This window comes from Somniosus microcephalus, chromosome 2 (genome assembly GCF_052327205.1).
Source record: "Somniosus microcephalus isolate GS21.2 chromosome 2, FLI_Smic_1.0, whole genome shotgun sequence".
Classification (NCBI taxonomy): Eukaryota; Metazoa; Chordata; class Chondrichthyes; order Squaliformes; family Somniosidae; genus Somniosus; species Somniosus microcephalus.
Genome location: NC_140988.1, coordinates 293,396,140 through 293,417,586, shown reverse-complemented (window position 1 = coordinate 293,417,586; position 21,447 = coordinate 293,396,140).

The window sequence follows — 21,447 nt, the reverse complement described above, 5'->3', positions numbered from 1 at the left end:
AAGTAGGGGAGGGAAAAACGGAGGATATAAGGGCGGAGAAATCGACCACGGCCGGGGAAAAGAGCCGGACAGAAGTCGGGGCCAGAGGCGCTGAGACTGGGGCAGCGTAAGGCACGGGAGCCGCGGTGAATACAAACACAGCCGGTGTAAAAGACCGGGCTGCAAGCGGGCTGGGAGATGCAACAGCGTCGAGAGAGAGCTCGACTGCGACCGGGGAAAAAGGCCGGGCAGCTACCGAGGCCGCGAGGCGCGGGATAATTTTTTTTTTTAAACCGCGGAGAACTCAGCCGCAGCCGGGGGAAAGGACCGGACTGCAAGAGGGGCTGGGAGGCACGATTTGAGAACCGCTGGGGAGGGCGAACGCAGCAATACGGCAATCGCCATTACAGCCAGCGGGGGAGAAAGGCAAACGCGGGAAGCTGCCATTTTCGTAGGCGGGGGAAGAAGACAAGCGCGGGAAACCGCCATTTTGAAAAAAAATAAAAGAAAAATGTCTTTTTGTTTCTCAAGAAGATTGCGAGGATGCCTAAGCGTGGTAACATCAACAATTTCGATCCCGATGTTGAAGATTGGGCCACGTATGTAGAACGCATAGAGATTTATTGTAAGGCAAATAAAATATCAGATGAAGATAAAGCACTAACCTTACTAAACTCAATGGGTGCGAAGACATACGGGCTATTGAAGCATCTTCTATCACCAGCTAAACTGGCGGATCAGGCTTTCGCTAATATTGTTGCTGTCCTGAGAAATCATTTGAACCCCACACCGCTGATGTTAGCGGAACGATTTAAATCTTATACGAGAACGCAACTGAAAGAGGAAAGCAACGCGGAGTATTTAATTCAACTGCGTAAGCTAGCGAAATACTGTCAGTTTGGGGAAAGACTGACAGAGGCACTGAGAGACAAATTCGTGTGTGGATTGTCGAAAGAAGGAACACAAAAGCGACTGCTTGAAGAGAATGATCTTACACTTGATAAGGCTGTCACTATTGCAGCATCGCACGAAGCCGCAGCGAGAGGCACTGCGGAAATGCAGCTGAAGGCAGCGGTACTCAGCGTAGATCAAATGGCTTTGGGTACAGCAAAATGTTATCGTTGTGGAAAGACAACACACGATCAGAACCAATGCTGGTTTAAAAATCAGGAATGTAGAAAATGTGGCAAGCTTGGTCACATAGCTAAAGTATGCCGGTCAGGAAAGAAGACCAGCAACAAAAAGTCACCGCAGGAAAAGTGCAGAAAGGTACATAAGGTGGCTGAGAAGAGTTCGGATGAACAGAATTCGGATTCAGACTCCAACAGCAAGGAACTGGGTAGTCTGAGAATTCACAATGTGAGTAAGGAAGCTGACCTACAAACTATCTGGGTCACACTTCAGGTAGCAGGAGTCCAAGTGAAGATGGAATTGGACACCGGATCGGCGTTGACGGTCATGAATAAGCAAGATTACAAAAGGTTATTCACACATATTCCCCTACGGGATACGGAGATAGTATTGCAGACATACACGGGGCAAAGAGTATACCCCATCGGAAAGATAAAAGTCAAGGTGGTACACAAGGGCAAAGAACACCAAGGAATGGACATATATGTACTACCTGAGGGAGGTCCACCACTTCTGGGACGGGAGTGGATCAGGAAAATAAATATGGACTGGCACTCCCTAAAAGCAATAACGGTAGATTCCGGAAAAAAAGATGTCAAACCTGAACGATTGTCCAGAATATTGGATGAGGCTAAAGAGGTGTTCCAACAGGGACTGGGAACACTGAGAGGAATTACGGCAAAAATCAAGATTGCAGAACATGCAAACCCAAAATTTTTCAAAGCCAGACCGGTACCTTATGCGATACGACCTGCTGTGGAAGCTGAGCTGGAAGGGCTAGAATGTTCAGGAGTACTGTCTAAGGTGGACTGGAGTGAGTGGGCCACGCCCATTGTTCCCGTCATGAAGCGTTCATCGAGTAACAAGCCAGGGGAACCGGGGAAGTTCCGCATCTGTGGAGACTTCAAGATCACGGTTAATCCGGTGCTTCACACGGTGCAATATCCGCTTCCGCGGATTGAGGATATCTTTGCTTCATTGTCTGGCGGGAAACACTTCACCAAGATAGACCTGGCGCAAGCGTACTTACAGATGGAAGTTGAGGAAGAGTCGCGCCAGTATCTCACAATCAACATGCACAGAGGCTTGTATCGATATAATAGGCTGTTTTTTGGAGTGGCTTCGGCTCCAGCAATTTGGCAGAGGGCCATGGAGCAGGTATTACAGGGAATTCCAAGCACTCAATGTTACTTGGACGATATCCTGATTACAGGAGATGACGACGAGGAACACCTTGCAAATTTGAAACTGGTGCTCACCAGATTGAAGGAATATGGACTTCGAGTTAATCGCCAGAAATGTGAGTTCTTTCAGAAACGGATCTCGTACTGTGGTCATGTCATTGACCAGGAGGGGCTGCACAAGTCACCTGACAAGATCGAAGCTGTTGTGAAGGCTCCCACTCCGGAAAATGTATCCCAGTTGAGGTCGTTCCTAGGGTTGATTAACTATTACCATAAGTTTCTGCCAAATCTATCCACGGTGCTGCACCCGCTGAACGCTCTTTTGCAGAAAGAAGTACCATGGAAGTGGACCGAGGACTGTAAGAAGGCCTTTCGCAAAAGCAAGGCATTGATCACCTCAGAGGAAGTGTTGGCTCACTTCAACCCAACGCTAGCTATTCGTTTAGCTTGTGATGCTTCTCCTTATGGTATTGGAGCAGTACTCTCACACAAGTTGCCAAATGGCTTGGAAAGGCCAGTCGCATTTGCATCCAGATCATTGACCTCCGCTGAGCGCAACTATGCTCAGATAGATAGGGAGGCTCTCAGCCTTGTGTGGGGAGTAAAGAAGTTTAATCATTACCTGCAGGGCCAGAAGTTTACACTGCTGACAGACCACCAGCCGTTGGTATCCATTTTTAACCCTAAGAAGGTGTTTCGGTGATGACAGCACAGAGGCTCCAGAGATGGTCCCTTTTCCTAGGGGCACATCAATATCAGATAGAATTCAAAGGTACAAAGCAGCATGGTAATGCTGATGGGCTGTCGCGCCTGCCACTTCCTACTGAGGAGGAGGCACCGACGGTTGACCCGGTGGAGTTATTTCACTCGACCATCATCGAATGTTTACCTGTCACCAATGCAAATATTGAAAGGGAGACTAGGAATGACCCGACACTGTCCCGGGTCTACGAATTGACAGTAAAGGGATGGCCAGCCCATGGTGATCCACTGTTACCGGCATTCTCAGCAAGACGAGAACAGCTGTCCATCTGTCAGGGAACATTGATGTATGGAACAAGGGTGATTATCCCTCCTAAGTTAAGAGAGAGAGTTCTAAAAGAACTACATGAAGGTCATCTGGGGGGAGTCAAGATGAAAAGCCTTGCTAGGGCTTATGTGTGGTGGCCGGGTATCGACCAACAGATAGAGGATCTGACGAAAAGCTGCTCAGGGTGCCAAAAAGTCCAAAATGCACCTCCAATTGCACCGCTGCATCCATGGGAATGGCCTTCAACCCCATGGCAACGTGTACATATTGACTTTGCTGGTCCATTCATGGATTCCATGTTTTTAATTGCGGTGGACGCACATTCTAAATGGCCAGAAGTGATTAAAATGACTACCACTACCTCGGAGAAGACGATCGCGGTGCTAAGAACGATATTTGCAAGAAATGGATTGCCAGAGCAAATATGTTCAGACAACGGACCACAGTTCGTGTCAGAGGAATTCCAGAAATTCCTGAAGAAGAATGGGGTGAAACATTATACCTCTGCCCCATATCATCCAGCTACGAATGGGCTGGCTGAGAGGATCCTACAGACGTTCAAAAAGGCAATAAAGGCCATGAGCGAAGATCAGATTCCACTGCAACACAAGGTGGACAATTTCCTACTGGCATATCAAAACGCCACCCATGCAACAACAAACCAAAGTCCTGCCATGATGTTCTATAACAGGAGGCTGCGGTCCAGGTTGGACTTGTTAAAACCAAATGTGCGGAGGGAAGTCGAAAACAAACAGTTCCAGCATATCAATAACAATCCCACTCGGAGTTTTGAAATAGGACAACCGGTGTTAGCCAGGGACTATAAAAATGAGAAATGGCAATCTGGAACAATTCGGGCCAGACAAGGACCCCTGATGTACACGGTAGATGTTGGTGAAAATGTGATGCGACGTCATGCTGACCAACTGGTGGGATCGAGAACAAGGGTCGAGCCCATGGTTACGACAGAGACAACCGTGGAGGAAGTTAGTGAACCTGAAGCATCTACCTCAGAAGTGAATATACCTGATGATGATGTCCTATCCATAGGGGATCAACTAGATGAGTCACCCCAGCAACAAGAACCAGAGACCCCTGAAAGGCGTTATCCATCTCGGATCAGGAGGCCTCCTCAGAGACTGAATCTGTGAACTGTTTTTACATGAAGTTGTGTATATATGTTATTATGTTATGTTTAATGGGGAATATATACTGTTAAGCTAAAAAGGGAGGATTGTGGTGTATGTAACCGTTCCACCTTTAAGAGAACTATTTTAAGAGATGCACTACTTTATCTTGGCTGCTGTATACTGTAATACCGGTGGTGACCACACCGGTATATAAGTGCTGTGTAATGATTTATTGGGCAGTTCAGCCTGACCTCCGACTAGTAAAGACCTGTTGAATTTACTCTTGTGGTCTGTGTGCAGTGATTCTTATTAACAATAACTAGAACACACAGACTTAACAGTGAGACCACACCTGGAGTACTGTGTGCAGTTTTGGTCTCCTTACCTAAGAAAGGATATCATTGCCATAGAGGGAGCGCAATGAAGGTTCAGCAGACTGTCATATGAGGAGGGATTGGGTCAACTAGGCCTGTATTCACTAGAGTTTAGAAGAATGAGAGGGGATCTCATTGAAACGTATAATATTCTGACAGAGCTAGACAGACTGGGTGTTTCCCCTGGCTGGGGGGGTCTAGAACGAGGGGTCACAGTCTCAGGATATGGTGTAGGACATTTAGGACTGAGATGAGGAGAAACATAGAAACATAGAAGATAGGAGCAGGAGTAGGCCCTTCGGCTGGCTGATCATTCAAATTCAGTACCCTGTCCCTGCCTTCTCCCCATATCCCTTGATCCCTTTAGCCTCAAGAAATATATCCAACTCTTTCTTGAATATATTTAATGAACTGGCCTCCACTGCCCTCTGTGGCAGAGAATTCAACAGGTTCACCACTCTCTGGGTGAAGAAATTCCTCCTCATTTCAGTCCTAAATGTCCTACCCCTTATCCTTAGACTATGACCCCTGGCCCCTGGTTCTGGACTCCCCGACCATCGGGAACATCCTTCCAGCATCTAGTCTGTCCAGGCCTGACAGAATTTTATAGGTTTCGATGAGATCCCCTCTCAATCTTCTAAACTCCAGTGAGTATAAGCACAATCGACACAATCTCTCCTCATACGTCATTCATGCCATCCCAGGTATCAGCCTGGTGAATCTTCGCTGCACTCCTTCCATGGCAAGAACGTCCTTCCTCAGATAAGGCGACCAAAACTGCACACAATACTCAAGGTGCGGTCTCACCAAGGACCTGTACAACTGTAGCAAAACATCCTTGTTCCTGTACTCGAACCCTCTTGCTACGAAGGCCAACATACCATTTGCCTTCTTAACCGCCTGCTGCACCTGCATGCTTACCTTCAGCGACTGGTGCACAAGAACACCCAGGTCTCTTTGCACTTCCCCTTCTCCCAATCTATTGACATTCAAATAATAATGTGCCTTCCTATTTTTGCCACCAAAGTGGATAACCTCACATTTATCCACATTCTAGTGCATTTGCCATGTTTCTGCCCAATCACCTATCCTGTCCAAATCGTACTGGAGTTTCATGACATCCTCCTCACAGCATACCCTCCCACCCAGCTTTGTGTCATCTGCAAATTTGGAGGTATTGCATCCAATTCCCTCGTCCAGATCATTAATATATATTGTGAACAGCTGGGGTCCTAGGACCGATCCTTGTGGTACCCCACTAGTCACTGCCTGCCACTCGGAAAACGACCCGTTTATTCCAACTCTTTGCTTTCTGTCCGCCAACCAGTTCTCTATCCAAGTCAATACCTTGCCCCCAATCACATGTGCCTTAATTTTGCACGCTAAGCTCTTATGCGGGACCTTATCAAAAGCCTTCTGAAAGTCCAAATATACCACATCCACTGGTTCTCCCTTATCTATTTTACCAGTTACATCCTCAAAAAATTCCAGTAGATTAGTCAAGCATGATTTACCTTTTGTAAATCCATGTTGACTTTGTCCGATCCTGTCACTGCTTTCCAGGTGCTCTGCTATTACATCTTTTATAATGGACTCTACCATTTTCCCCACTACCGATGTCAGGCTTACCGGTCTATAATTCCCCACTTTTTCTCTGCCACCTATTTTGAACAGTGGGGTAGCATTAGCTACCCTCCAATCCATGGGTACTGTTCCAGAGTCTATCGAATTCTGGAAGATGATCAGCAATGCATCTACTATTTCGAGGGCCACTTCCTTAAGTACCCTGGGATGTAGATTATCAGGCCCTGGGGATTTATCGGCCTTCAGTCCCATCAATTTTCCTAACACCATTTCCCTACAAATACTGATTTCTTTCAGTTCTACTCTTTCATCAGACCCTATGTTCCCCGGTATTTCTGGGAGGTTATTTGTGTCCTCCTTTGTGAAGACAGAACCAAAATATGTATTTAGTTGGTCTGCCATTTCTTTGTTCCCCACTATAAATTCCCTCGATTCTGACTGCAAGGGACCTACGCTTGACTTCACCAATCTTTTTCTCTTCACATATCTATAAAAGCTTTTACAGTCAGTTTTTATGTTCCCTGATAGCTTACTCTCATATTCTATTTTCCCTTTCTTAATTAATCCCTTTGTCCTCCTTTGTTGAATCCTGAACCGCTGCCAAACCTCAGGATTATTGCTTTTTCTGGCCAATTTATATGTCCTCTCTTTGGATCTTATGCTATCCCTAATTTCCCTTGTTAGCCACGGTTGAGTCACCTTTTTTGTTTTATTTTTATGCCAAACTGGGATGAACAAATTCTGTAGCTCACCCATTCGGTCTTTGAATGTTTGCCATTGCCTATCCACCGTCAACCCTTTGAGTGCCATTCCCCAATCAATCCTACCCAACTCGCTCCTCAGACCATCATAGTTTCCTTTATTTAAATTGAGGACCCCAGTCTCTGAGTCAACTACTTCATTCTCCATCTTAATGAAGAATTAGATCATATTATGATCGCTCCGACCCAAGGGGCCTCATACAACAAGATTGCTAATTAATCCTTTCTCATTATATAATACCCAGTCTAAGATGGCCTGATCTCTGGTTGGTTCCTCGACATATTGGTCCAGGAAACCATTCCGTAAACACTCCAGGAATTCCTGCTCCACAGTATTGTTACTAATTTGGTTGGCCCAATCTATATGTAGATTAAAGTCACCCATGATGACTGCCGTGCCCTTATTGCACGCTTCTTTAATTTCCCTTTTAATGCCATCCCCAACCTCCGCCTTACTGTTTGGAGGTCTATATACCACTCCCACTAACGTTTTTTTCCCCTTAGTATTCCTCAATTCTACCCATATAGATTCCACATCATCAGAGTTAATATCCTTCATTACAATTGTGTTAATCCCTTCTTTAACCAGTAATGCTACCCCACCTCCCTTTCCTTTTTGCCTATTGTTCCTGAATATCGAATACCCCTGAATGTTGAGTTCCTAGTCTTGGCCATCCTTGAGCCACGTTTCCGTTATCCCAACCAAATCATATTTGTTTACCTCTATTTGCTCCTCGCATTAAGACACAAAGCCTTCAGGCTTGTTTTATTAACGCTCTTAGACCTATTCGAATTATTATTTACTGTGGCCATGTTTGATTTAAACCATTGATTTCTCTGACTGCCACTTTTGTTTTTCTCCTTCCTATCTTTTGCTTTTATCCTTGTTTCCCTTTCCTCTGTCTCCCTGCTCAGGTTCCCAACCCCCTGCCATTTTAGTTTAAGCCCTCCCCCACAGCACTAGCAAACACTCCCCCTAGGACATCGGTGCCAGCCCTGCCCAGGTGCAAACCGTCCAGTTTGTACTGGTCCCACCTCCCCCAGAACCGGTTCCAATGTCCCAGGAACTTGAATCCCTCCCCCTGGCACCATTCCTCTAGCCACGTATTCATCTGAAGTATCCTTCTATTTCTACTCTGACTAGCACGTGGCACTGGTAGCAATCCTGAGATTACTACCTTTGAGGTCCTGTTTTTTAATTTATCTCCTAACTCCCTATATTCCGCTTTTAGGACCTCATCCTGCTTTTTACCTATATTGTTGGTGCCTATATGCACCACGACAACTGGCTGTTCACCCTCCCCTTCCAAGATGTTCTGCAGCCGCTCGGAGACATTGACCCTTGCACCAGGGACGCAACACACCATCCTGGAGTCTCATTTGCGGCCGCAGGAACGCCTATCTATTCCCCTTACAATTGAATCCCCTATTACTGTAGCTCTACCACTCTTTTTCCCCCCATTCTGTGCAGCAGAGCCACCCCTGGTGCCAGGAAGTTGGCTGCTGCTGCCTTCCTCTGATAAGCCATCCCCCCCAACAGTACTCAAAGTGGTGTATCTGTTGGAGAGGGGGATGGCCACAGGGGACCCCTGCACTACCTGCCTGCGCCTAGTACTCTGCCTGTTGGTCACCCGTTCCCTTTCTTCCTGTCCAACCTCTACCTGCGGTGTGTCCAACTCCGTAAATGTGCTATTCACGATGTCCTGAGCATCGTGAACGCTCCAGTATGCATCCAATCGCAGCTCCAGTGCCGCAATGCGGTCTGTCAGTAGCTGCAGCTGGATGCACTTCCTGCACAAATAGTTGTCAGGGACACAGGAAGTGTCCCTGAGTTCCCACATATCAGAGGAGAAGCATATCACGTGCCCGGGCTGTTCTGCCATGACTTACCCTTTAATTAATTGAATTTAAATTAAATCAATCAATCACACTAATTACACTACAGTTAACTGGTTTAGCAACAGTCCCCGCTACACCAGAGAGACCTTAGCAACTATAAACCAGAGTTAAAGTTTTAAAAAGAGAGAAATACTCACCAACCAATCACTTACCTGTTTCCTGGTGACGTCACACTTTGATTACTTTTTACCTCTCTCCCCCGCTGTTGAATTGGTAAGCCTCGCTGCTCGCTCTGCACTCCTCACCCAGGTCCGTCGCTCTGGTCGGGCCTCGCTGCTCGCTGCCGGTTTTATGCCTCGCTGCTTACTCTGCACTCCTCACCCAGGTCCGTCGCTCTGGTCGGGCCTCGCTGTTCGCTGCCGGTTTTATGCCTCGCTGCTCGCTCTGCACTCCTCACCCAGGTCCGTCGCTCTGGTCGGGCCTCGCTGCTCGCTGCCGGTTTTATGCCTCGCTGCTCACTCTGCACTCCTCACCCAGGTCCGTCGCTCTGGTCGGGCCTCGCTGTTCGCTGCCGGTTTTATGCCTCGCTGCTCGCTCTGCACTCCTCACCCAGGTCCGTCGCTCTGGTCGGGCCTCGCTGCTCGCTGCCGGTTTTATGCCTCGCTGCTCGCTCTGCACTCCTCACCCAGGTCCGTCGCTCTGGTTGGGCCTCGGTGCTCGCTGTCGGTTTTATGCCTCGCTGCTCGCTCTGCACTCCTCACCCAGGTCCGTCGCTCTGGTCGGGCCTCGCTGTTCGCTGCCGGTTTTATGCCTCGCTGCTCGCTCTGCACTCCTCACCCAGGTCCGTCGCTCTGGTCGGGCCTCGCTGCTCGCTGTCGGTTTTATGTCTTGCTGCTCGCTCTGCACTCCTCACCCAGGTCCGTCACTCTGGTCGGGCCTCGCTGCTCGCTGCCAGTTTTATGCCTCGCTGCTCGCTCTGCACTCCTCACCCAGGTCCGTCGCTCTGGTCGGGCCTCGGTGCTCGCTGTCGGTTTTATGCCTCGCTGCTCGCTCTGCACTCCTCACCCAGGTCCGTCGCTCTGGTCGGGCCTCGCTGTTCGCTGCCGGTTTTATGCCTCGCTGCTCGCTCTGCACTCCTCACCCAGGTCCGTCGCTCTGGTCGGGCCTCGCTGCTCGCTGCCGGTTTTATGTCTTGCTGCTCGCTCTGCACTCCTCACCCAGGTCCGTCACTCTGGTCGGGCCTCGCTGCTCGCTGCCAGTTTTATGCCTCGCTGCTCGCTCTGCATTCTTCACCCAGGTCCGTCGCTCTGGTCGGGCCTCGCTGCTCGCTGCCGGTTTTATGCCTCGCTGCTCACTCTGCACTCCTCACCCATGTCCGTCGCTCTGAAACTAAATATCTAAATCATTAATGTACACTACAAACAGCAAAGGACCCAGCACCGATCCCTGCGGTATACCACTCGACACAGGCTTCCAGTCACAAAAAAAAACCTTCAACCATCACCCTCTGCCTTCTGCCACTAAGCCAATTTTGGATCCAATGTGCCAAATTGCCCTGGATCCCATGGGCTCTTTCCTTCTTGACCAATCTCCCATGTGGGACCTTGTCAAAAGCCTTACTGAAGTCCATGTAGACTACATCAGCTGCACCACCCTCATCCACACACCTAGTCACCACCTCAAAAAATTCAATCAAGTTGGTTAGAAATGATCTCCCCCTAACAAAGCCACGCTGACTATCCTTGATTAACCCATGCCTCTCCAAGTGGAGACTAATTCTGTCCCTCAGAATTTTTCCAATAATTTCCCTACCACTGATGTTAGGCTCACTGGCCTGTAATTCCCTGGTTTATCCCTACTACCCTTCTTGAATAATGATACTACGTTAGCTGTTCTCCAGTCCTCTGGCACCTCCCCTGTGGCCAGAGAGGTTCTGAAAATTTGTGTCAGAGCCCCTGCAATCTCCTCCCTTGCCTCACACAGCAGCGTGGGATACATCTTGTCTGGGCCTGGGGATTTATCCACTTTTTAGCCTGCTAAAACCGCTAGTACCTCCTCACTCTCAATACGAATTTGTTCAAGTATATCACAATCCCACTGCCTGATTTCTATGCCTACATCGTCCTTCTCCATAGTGAACACAGATACAATATATTCATTTAAAACCTCACCTACATCTTCCAGCTCTACACACAGATTGCCACTTTGGTCCCTAATGGGCCCTACTCTTTCCCTGGTTATCCTCTTGCCCTTAATATGCTTATAAAACATTCCTTTATTTTTCCCGCCAGTGTTTTTTCATGCCCCTGCTTCGCTCTCCTAATTTCTTTTTTAAGTACCCCCCTGCACTTTCTATACTCCTCTAGGGCTTCCACAGCTTTTTGTCCTTTGTATCTGCCAAAAGCCTCCCTTTTTTTCCGAATCCATTCTAGTATATCCCTTGGCATCCTGTACTCAAATCCTCTTGTAATGAAGGCCAGCATATCATTTGCCTTCCTAATGGCTTGCTGCACTTGCACATTCACTTTCAGTGACTCAAGTACAAGGACACCCAGGTCCCTTTGAGCATCTGCATTCTCCAATCTTTCACCATTTAGGAAATACTCTGCCTTTCTGTTTTTTCTACCAAAGTGAATAACTTCACATTTTTCCACATTATATTCCATCTGCTATGTTCTCACCCACTCACTGACCCTGTCGAGATCCCCTTGAAGCCTCTTCACATCCTCTTCACAACTGACACTGCCACCTAGCTTTGTATCATCAGCAAATTTGGAAATGTTACATTTAGTTTCCTCATCCAAGTCATTGATATAGATTGTGAATAGCTGGGGCCCAAGCACCGATCCTTGTGGTACCCTACTAGTCACAACCTGCCATCCTGAAAAAGACCCGTTTATTCCTACTCTTTGTTTTCTGTCTGTTAACCAATTCTCAATCCATGCTAGTATATTACCCCCAATTCCATGTACCCTAATTTTGTTCACCAACCCCTTGTGCGGGACCTAATCGAAGGCCTTCTGAAAATCCAAATACACCATATCTACCGGTTCCCCTTTGTCTACTCCACTAGTTACACCCTCAAAGAACTCCAATAGGTTTGTCAAACAGGATTTCCCTTTCCTAAATCCATGTTGACTCTGCCCAATCTTACTATTAGTTTCTAAGTGCCCAGTTATTGCATCCTTTATAATAGATTCCAGCATTTTGCCAACTATTGATGTGAGGCTAACAGGTCTGTAGTTCCCCGTTTTCTCTCCCCCTCCTTTATTAAATAATGGGGTTACATTTGCTATCCTCCAATCTGCAGGAACCATTCCGGAATCTATAGAATTTCTGAAGATGACAACCAATGTGTCCACTATCCCAATGGCCACCTCTTTCAAAACCCTAGGATATAGGTCATTTGGTCCTTGGGATTTATCAACTTTTAGTCCCATTAATTTTGCTAGAACTGTTTTTTTACCTAATAATAATTTCTTTAAGTTCCTCATTCTCGCCATACCCTTGGTTTTCTCGTATTTCTGGGAGGTTTTTTGTGTCTTCCTCCGTGAAGATAGAAACAAAGTATGTTTTTAATTTCTCAGCCATTTCCTCATTCCCCATTATAAATTGTGAAGGACCTACATTTACCTTCACCAGTCTTTTCCTTTTCACATACCTATAGAAGCTTTTACAATCCGTTTTTATATTTTTCGCTAGTTTGTGCTCATATTCCATTTTCTCTTTCTTTATCAATTTCTTGGTCCCCTTTTGCTGATTTCTAAAAAGATCCCAATCCTCAGGCCTACTGCTTTTTCTGGCAACTTTATAATCTTCCTCCTTTGACTTAATACCAGCTTTAATTTCTTTTGTTACCCATGGTTGGATCACTTTTCCTTTTAGGCTTTTATGCCCTAGAGGAATATGTGTTTGTTGCAAATTATGCATTATTTCTTTAAATGTTAGCCATTGTATGTCCACCTTCATACCTTTTAGTTTAGTCTCCTAATCTACCATGGCCAACTTGTCCCTCATACCCTTGTAGTTTCCTCTGTTTAGATTGAAGACCTTAGTTTCAGATTGGACTACATCACCCTCAAACTTAATGTAAAGTTCAATCATATTATGGCCACTTGTCTCTAAAGGTCCCTTTACCACAAGATTATTGATTAGCCCTTTCTCAGTACCAGATCCTGAATAGCCTGTTCCCTGGTTGGTTCCTCCACATACTGATCCAGGAAACCATCTTGCATGCATTCCAAGAATTCGTCCTCCACACCATACAGGAGGGCGGGTATCACTACTACTCTGTAGACCATGAGCTTGGTGCTGGGTTTGAGGTCCTGGTCTTCAGGTGAACGAAGGCCACACTGGCACACTGAAGGTGGTGTTGGACTTCGTCATCGACGTCTGCCTTTGGCGGGCTTTTTTTCAGAGGCTGGTGTCGGGAGCGGTGAGACCGGAGACCCAGTGAGTATTTAAACTCACTTTCGCGGGCTTTCTTTGCAGAGGCTGGTGTCGGGAGCAGTGAGACCAGAGACCCAGTGAGTATTTAAACTCACTTTTGCGGGCTTTCTTTGCAGAGGCTGATGTCGGGAGCAGTGAGACTGGAGACCCAGTGAGTATTTAAACTCACTTTTGCGGGCTTTCTTTACAGAGGCTGGTGTCGGGAGCAGTGAGACCGGAGACTCAGTTAGTATTTAAACTCACTTTCGCGGGCTTTCTTTGCAGAGGCTTACCAATCTCAGACCAGCGGCTGTGTTCCAGAGCCACGTCATGAATCAAAACGTGATGCGGGCAGGAGGGAGCAGCTGATTGGGTGAGTACGGCCAGGTGAGTATTTATACTACTCTATAGTTTGACAGATAAGGTTCATAGTTTAAAAAGTTTAAAAGGTCTTAATTTTTTGTGGTTATACTTTCTAGTGCTAGTAACCAAGGGCCCTTGAGTATATCATTTAATTGTAGTATAATTGGTGGTATTGATTTGATTTAAGTTAATTTAAATTAATTGAAGGGTAAGTCATGGCAGGACAGCTCGGTGCTGTGGTATGCCCCTCCTGCACTATGTGGGAAATCAGGGACATATCCTGTGTCTCTGACGACCATGTGTGCAGGAAGTGTATCCAGCTGCAGCTACTAGCAGACCGCATTGTGGCATTGGAGCTGCGAATTGATACATACTGGAGCATTCGTGATGCTGATGACGTCATGGATAACATGTTTAGGGAGTTGGTAACACTTCAGGTAAAGGCTGCACAGGCAGAAAGGGAATGGGTAACCGCCAGGCAGCGTAGTAGGCGCAGGCAGGTAGTGCAGGGGTCCCCTGGGGCCATCCCCTCTCAAACAGATATACCGCTTTGGATATTGTTGGGGGGGATGGCTTATCAGGGGAAGACAGCAGCAGCCAACTTCCTGGCACCAGGGGTGGTTCTGCTGCACAGGACAGGAGGAAAAAGAGTGGGAGAGCTATAGTAATAGGGGATTCTATTGTAAGGGGAATAGATAGGCGTTTCTGCGGCCGCAAACGAGAATCCAGGATGGTATGTTGCCTCCCTGGTGCAAGGGTTAAGGATGTCTCGGAGAGGCTGCAGAGCATTTCTGCGACTTTGGAACCGGTTCTGGGGGAGGTGGGACCAGTACAAACTGGACGGTTTGCAGCTGGGCAGGACTGGGACCGATGTCCTAGGAGGAGCGTTTGCTAGTGCTGTTGGGGAGGGTTTAAACTAAAATGGCAGGGGTTTGGGAACCTGTGCAGGGAGACAGAGGAATAGGAAACAAGGATAGAAGCAAAAGACAGGAAGGAGAAAAGCAAAAATGGCAGGCAGAGAAGGCAAGGGTTTAAATCAAACATGGCCACAGTAAATAATAGTTCTAAAGGGTCTAAGAGTGTTAAAAAAACAAGCCTGAAGGCTTTGTGTCTTAAGGCGAGGAGCATTCGTAATAAGGTGGATGAATTAGCTGCGCAAATAGATGTAAATGGATATGATATGATTGGGATTACGGAAACATGGCTCCAGGGTGACCAAGGCTGGGAACTCAACATCCAGGGGTATTCAATATTCAGGAAAGACAGGCAAAAAGGAAAAGGCAGTGGGGTAGCATTGCTAGTTAAAGAGGAGATTAACACACTAGTAAGGAAGGATATTAGCTCTGATGATGTGAAATCTGTATGGGTAGTGCTGAGAAATACCATGGGGCAGAAAACATTAGTGGGAGTAATATACAGACCCCTAAACAGTAATGCGGAGGTTGGGGATGGCATTAAACGGGAAATTAGAGACGCGTGCAATAAGGGCACAGCAGTTATCATGGGTGACTTTAATCTACATATAGATTGGGCTAACCAAATTAGTAACAATACTGTGGAGGAGGAATTCCTGGAGTGTATACGGGATGGTTTCATGGACCAATATGTCGAGGAACCAACTAGAGATCAGGCCATCTTAGACTGGGTGTTATGTAACGAGAAAGGATTAATTAGCAATCTTTTTGTGTGAGGCCCCTTGGGACGGAGCGGTCATAATATGATAGAATTCTTCATTAAGATGGAGAGTGAAGTATTTGACTCTGAGACTAGGGTCCTGAATTTAAATAAAGGAAACTATGATGTTATGAGGCTCGAGTTGGGTAGGATGGATTGGGGAATGTTACTTAAATGGATGATGGTGGATTTGCAATGGCAAACATTTAATGATCGCATGGATGAAGTACAGAATTTGTTAAGCCCTGTTTGGCATAACAATAAAACAAAAAAGGTGACTCAACTGTGGCTAACAAGGGAAATTAGGGATAGCATAAAATCCAAGGAGAGGACATAAAAATTGGCCAAAAAAAGCAGCAAACCTGAGGATTGGGAGCAGTTTAGCATTCAGCAAAGGAGGACAAAGGGATTAATTAAGAGGCGGAAAATAGAATGTGAGAGTTGTGGTAAACCACTGTTTGTATACTGTTTGCATTCCATTGTGTACATGCCTGGACATGCCTCGGCTGACTCCTCCCACAAGTCCTAGTATAAAGGTGGCTGCTCCCCAGCCCTTTGTATTTCTGGACCGGTCGACCACTCGAGGCAGACCTCCATTCTTTTGTTAATAAAAGCCTTTAGTTACTCTTCTAACTCTCAGTCTTTTATGAGTAATTGATAGCGCATCAATTTTATTAACAAAATTTTTATAATGGAAAAGATCCTCACACCAGCATGCCTGGACTTAAATCATCGGGAGGCGGACTCATCCACCAAGTTTACTCACTGGCTTAAGTGTTTCGAAAAATTCCTGACCGCCTCCGAAGCAATCAAATCGGAAGAGGACAAACAGAATGTCCTGACCTCCAAAGTGAACCACCGAGTGTACTCGGTCATCCAAGACGCGACCTCATACGCGGATGCTATCAAGCTCCTCAAGGACCAGTACACGCGCCCAGTGAACAAAGTGTACGCCAGGCACCTTCTGGGGAGTCGTAAACAACAACCTGGGGAATCGACCGTGGAATATCTTCAGGCACTGTCCGTGCTTGGCCGGGCCTGTGGGTGTAAGGATGTAAAGGCCGCCGTGTACACAGAGGAACTTATCCGGGACGCTTTTGTAGCGGGCCACAGATCCAATTACACCCGACAGCGACTGTTGGAGCAGAGTGACCTCAACCTCAACAAGGCCTCTGAAGTCGCACTATCATTGGATGCAGCCTACCAGGGCATGGATGCCTACTCCTCTGCACCGTGGACGCCGCGGGGAACGACAGCCTGGGACACGGTAGGACCACCTCATAGCGCCGTGCCACCCCAGCCACACCCCAGCAACGGCCCAACTACCGCAGCAGTGTCCCAAGGCCAGACAGCAGTGCCCCAAGGCCAGAAATGCTACTTCTGTGGCCAGGCAAAACACCCCAGAGCGCGCTGCCCGGCGAAAAACGCGATCTACTCGGGCTGCGGGAAGAAGGGACACTACGCTAGCGTCTGCAGGGCCAAAGCCACCCCGAACCCCAGCAGCGCCGCGTGTGGGCCATGCGGGCCGCCATCTTGGGCCTCCTCGGCCATGTGCGAATCACCGGTACAGCAGCCATTTTGGACGCCTCCAGCCACATGGGGATCATGGACGCCGCCATCTTGGACGACAGCCGGGACGCAGCAGGCCCCCGACACCGCCTCATCTGATACCCGCAGCGACACACCGACCCCTACGCTGGCATCCGTTACACTGGACCAAGCGAGACCGCACCAACTGGCCAGTTCCACAATGGACATTAAGGTAAATGGTCACGATACAATCTGCCTTTTTGACTCTGGGAGCATGGAGAGCTTCATCCACCCTGACACGGTGCGGCGTTGCTCTCTCCCAGTCCTGCCTGCGCACCAGCGGATTTCTATGGCCTCCGAGTCCCAGTCAGCGGACATTGGCGGCTACTGCGTGGTGACACTCATAGTAGACGGGACTGTGTACAATAATTTTAAACTTCTGGTCCTGCCCGACCTCTGCGCTGCCGTTCTACTGGGGTTAGATTTTCAGTGCCACCTTAAAAGTGTTACGATGGCGTACGGTGGACCCCTCCCCCCACTCACAGTCCGCAGCCAGCAGCTTCCAAATTGCCCGCCGCACACCAGGTGCAACCTCTCCACACTCCGAGTCACCCCCCCCCCCACTGTTTGCTAACCTCACCCCCGACTGTAAGCCCATCGCCACAAAGAGCAGACGATACAGCGCCGGGGACAGGGTTTTCATTAAAACCGAAGTGGAGCGGCTCCTGAAGGAAGGGATTATTGAGGGCAGCACCAGCCCCTGGCGAGCCCAGGTTGTGGTCGTTAAGACCGGCGAGAAGCAGCGCCTGGTCATCGACTACAGCCAGACAATAAATCGCTACACCCTACTGGACGCTTACCCACTCCCCCGCATAGCTGATATGGTCAATCAGATCGCGCAGTACCGCGTCTTCTCGACCATTGACCTGAAATCAGCATACCACCAGCTCCCTATCTGCCCTGAGGACCGCCAGTATACTGCCTTTGAGGCAAACGGCCGCCTCTATCACTTCCTTAGGGTTCCCTTTGGCGTCACCAACGGGGTCTCCGTCTTCCAAAGGGAGATGGACCGGATGGTAGATCAAAATGCGTTGCAGGCCACTTTCCCATACCTGGACAATGTGACCATCTGCGGCCGTGACTTGCAGGACCATGACGCAAACCTCGAAAAATTCCTCCGCACCGCCCAACTCCTGAACCTGACATATAACAAGGAGAAGTGCATATTCCGCACAAACCGCCTCGCCATCCTTGGCTGTGTTGTGGAACACGGAGTCATCGGTCCCGACCCCGACCGGATGCGTCCCCTTATGGAACTCCCACTGCCCCACTGCCTCAAGGCCCTGAAGAGGTGCCTAGGGTTTTTCTCCTATTACGCCCAGTGGGTCCCCTACTATGCGGACAAGGCCCGTCCGCTGATCAAGTCCACCTCTTTTCCCTTGACGGCAGAGGCCCGCTTAGCCTTCCACCGTATCAAGGAGGACATCGCCAAAGCCACCATGCACGCAGTGGACGAATCCATCCCCTTCCAGGTGGAAAGCGACGCGTCCGACTTTGCCCTGACCGCTACCCTCAATCAGGCGGGGAGACCCGTGGCCTTCTTTTCACGAACCCTCCAGGGCCCGGAGACCAGACACTCCGCTGTTGAGAAGGAGGCCCAGGCTATTGTGGAGGCTGTGCGTCATTGGAGGCACTACCTGGCCGGAAAACGATTTACCCTGCTCACTGACCAGCGTTCAGTCGCTTTCATGTTTAACAACAAGCAGAGGGGCAAAATCAAAAATGACAAGATCTTGAGGTGGAGAATCGAACTTTCCACCTACAATTACGAGATCTTGTACCGGCCCGGGAAGCTCAACGAACCCCCGGATGCTCTATCGCGTGGCACCTGCGCCAGCGCGCAGATCGATAGACTGCGGGCCCTCCACAATGACCTCTGCCACCCGGGGGTCACCAGGTTCTTCCACTTCGTCAAGGCCCGCAACCTACCTTACTCCATTGAGGAGGTCAGGACCATGACCGGGAACTGCCAAGTCTGCGCTGAGTGCAAACCGCACTTTTATAAACCAGACAGGGCCCACCTGATAAAAGCCACTCGCCCCTTCGAGCGCCTGAGCGTCGATTTTAAAGGGCCTCTCCCCTCCTCCGACCGCAACGTGTACTTCCTCAATATTATTGATGAGTACTCCCGTTTCCCGTTCGCCATCCCCTGCCCGGACATGACCAGTGCCACGGTCATTAAATGCCTAAATGACCTCTTCACCCTGTTCGGTTTCCCCAGCTATATCCATAGCGACCGGGGCTCATCGTTTATGAGCGACGAACTCCGTCAGTACCTGCTAACTAGGGGTATTGCCACAAGCAGGACCACTAGTTACAACCCCCGGGGGAACGGACAGGTGGAAAGAGAAAATGCGACAGTTTGGAAGGCCGCCCTGCTAGCCTTAAAGTCTAGGGGCCTTCCAACCTCCCGCTGGCAGGATGTGCTACCCGATGCGCTCCACTCTATTCGGTCACTGCTCTGCACTGCCACTAACGCCACCCCTCATGAGAAAATGTTTGTCTTCCCAAGGAAGTCCACATCGGGGACATCGCTACCGCCATGGCTGACGTCCCCAGGGCCGGTCCTACTGAGAAGACACGTGAGGACCCATAAAACGGACCCCCTGGTCGAGAGGGTCGACCTCCTCCACGCCAACCCCCAGTACGCTTACATTGCGTACCCGGACGGGCGGGAGGACACAGTCTCCATAAGAGACCTTGCACCCTCGGGGGCTGCAGTAACCCACTACCCACTACCACCCCCCCCCACGATCCGATATCCAGCCCCAGCAGACGGCAGGCCTGGGTCCCGCGACCCGCTCAACATCTACGAGGACGACACGTCAGCGCCACAGCCTACGCGGGACTTGATGCCGGAAGCTTCACTACCCCCGCCGTCGCCACGCCGATCACAGCGGCAGACAAGACCTCCGGAGAGACTCCAATACACTAACTTTTAATACACTTCACCCCGCCGGACTCAATTTTAAACAAGGGGTGAATGTGGTAAACCACTGTTTGTATACTGTTTGCATTCCATTGTGTACATGCCTGGACATGCCTCGGCTGACTCCTCCCACAAGTCCTAGTATAAAGGTGGCTGCTCCCCAGCCCTTTGTATTTATGGACCGGTCGACCACTCGAGGCAGACCTCCATTCTTTTGTTAATAAAAGCCTTTAGTTACTCTTCTAACTCTCAGTCTTTTATGAGTAATTGATAGCGCATCAAGAGTAAGCTTTGAGGGAACATAAAAACTGACTGTAAAAGCTTCTGTTGATATGTGAAGAGAAAAAGATTGGTGAAGTCAAGCGTAGGTCCCTTGCAGTCAGAATCAGGGGAATTTATAATGGGGAACAAAGAAATGGCAGATCAATTAAATACATACTTTGGTTCTGTCTTCCCAAATGAGGACACAAATAACCTCCCAGAGATGTCGGGGAACATAGGGTCTAATGAGAGGGAGGAACTGAATGAAATCAGTATTTGTAGGGAAATGGTGTTAGGGAAATTGACGGGATTGAAGGCCGATAATTCCCCAGGGCCTGATCATCTATAACTTAGGGTACATAAGAACGTGGCCCTAGAAATAGTAGATGCATTGCTGGTCATCTTCCAAAATGCTATAGACTCTGGAACAGTTCCCATGGATTGGAGGATAGCTAATGTAACCCCACTATTTAAGAAGGGCGGTAGAGAGTAAACAGGGAATTATAGACCGGTAAGCCTGACATTGGTAGTGGGGAAAATGCTAGAGTCCATTATAAAAGATGTAATAGCAACACACTTGGAAAACAGTGACAGGATCAGACAAAGTCAACATGGATTTACAAAAGGTAAATCATGCTTGACTAATCTACTGGAATTTTTTGAGGATGTAACTGGTAGAATAGATGAGGGAGAACCAGTGGATGTGGTGTATTTGGACTTGCAGAAGGCTTTTGATAAGGTCCCGCATAAGAGATTAGCATGTAAAGTTAAAGCACATGGGATTGGGGGCTAGGCACTGACTTGGATAGAGAACTGGCTGGCAGACAGGAAGCAAAGAGTTGGAATAAACGGGTCTTTTTCCGAGTGGCAGGCAGTGACTAGTGGGGTACCGCAGGGATCGGTGCTAGGACCCCAGCTATTCACAATATATATTAATGATCTAGACGAGGGAACTAGATGTAATATCTCCAAGTTTGCAGATGACACAAAGCTGGGTGGGCGTGTGTGCTGTGAGGAGGATGCCGAGAAACTCCAGTATGATTTGGACAGGTTGGGTGATTGGGCAGATGTATGGCAGATGCAGTATAATGTGGATAAATGCGAGGTTATCCACTTTGGTGGCAAAAACAGGAAGGCAGATTATTATCTGAATGGCAATAGATTGGGAGAAGGGAAGTGCAATGAGACCT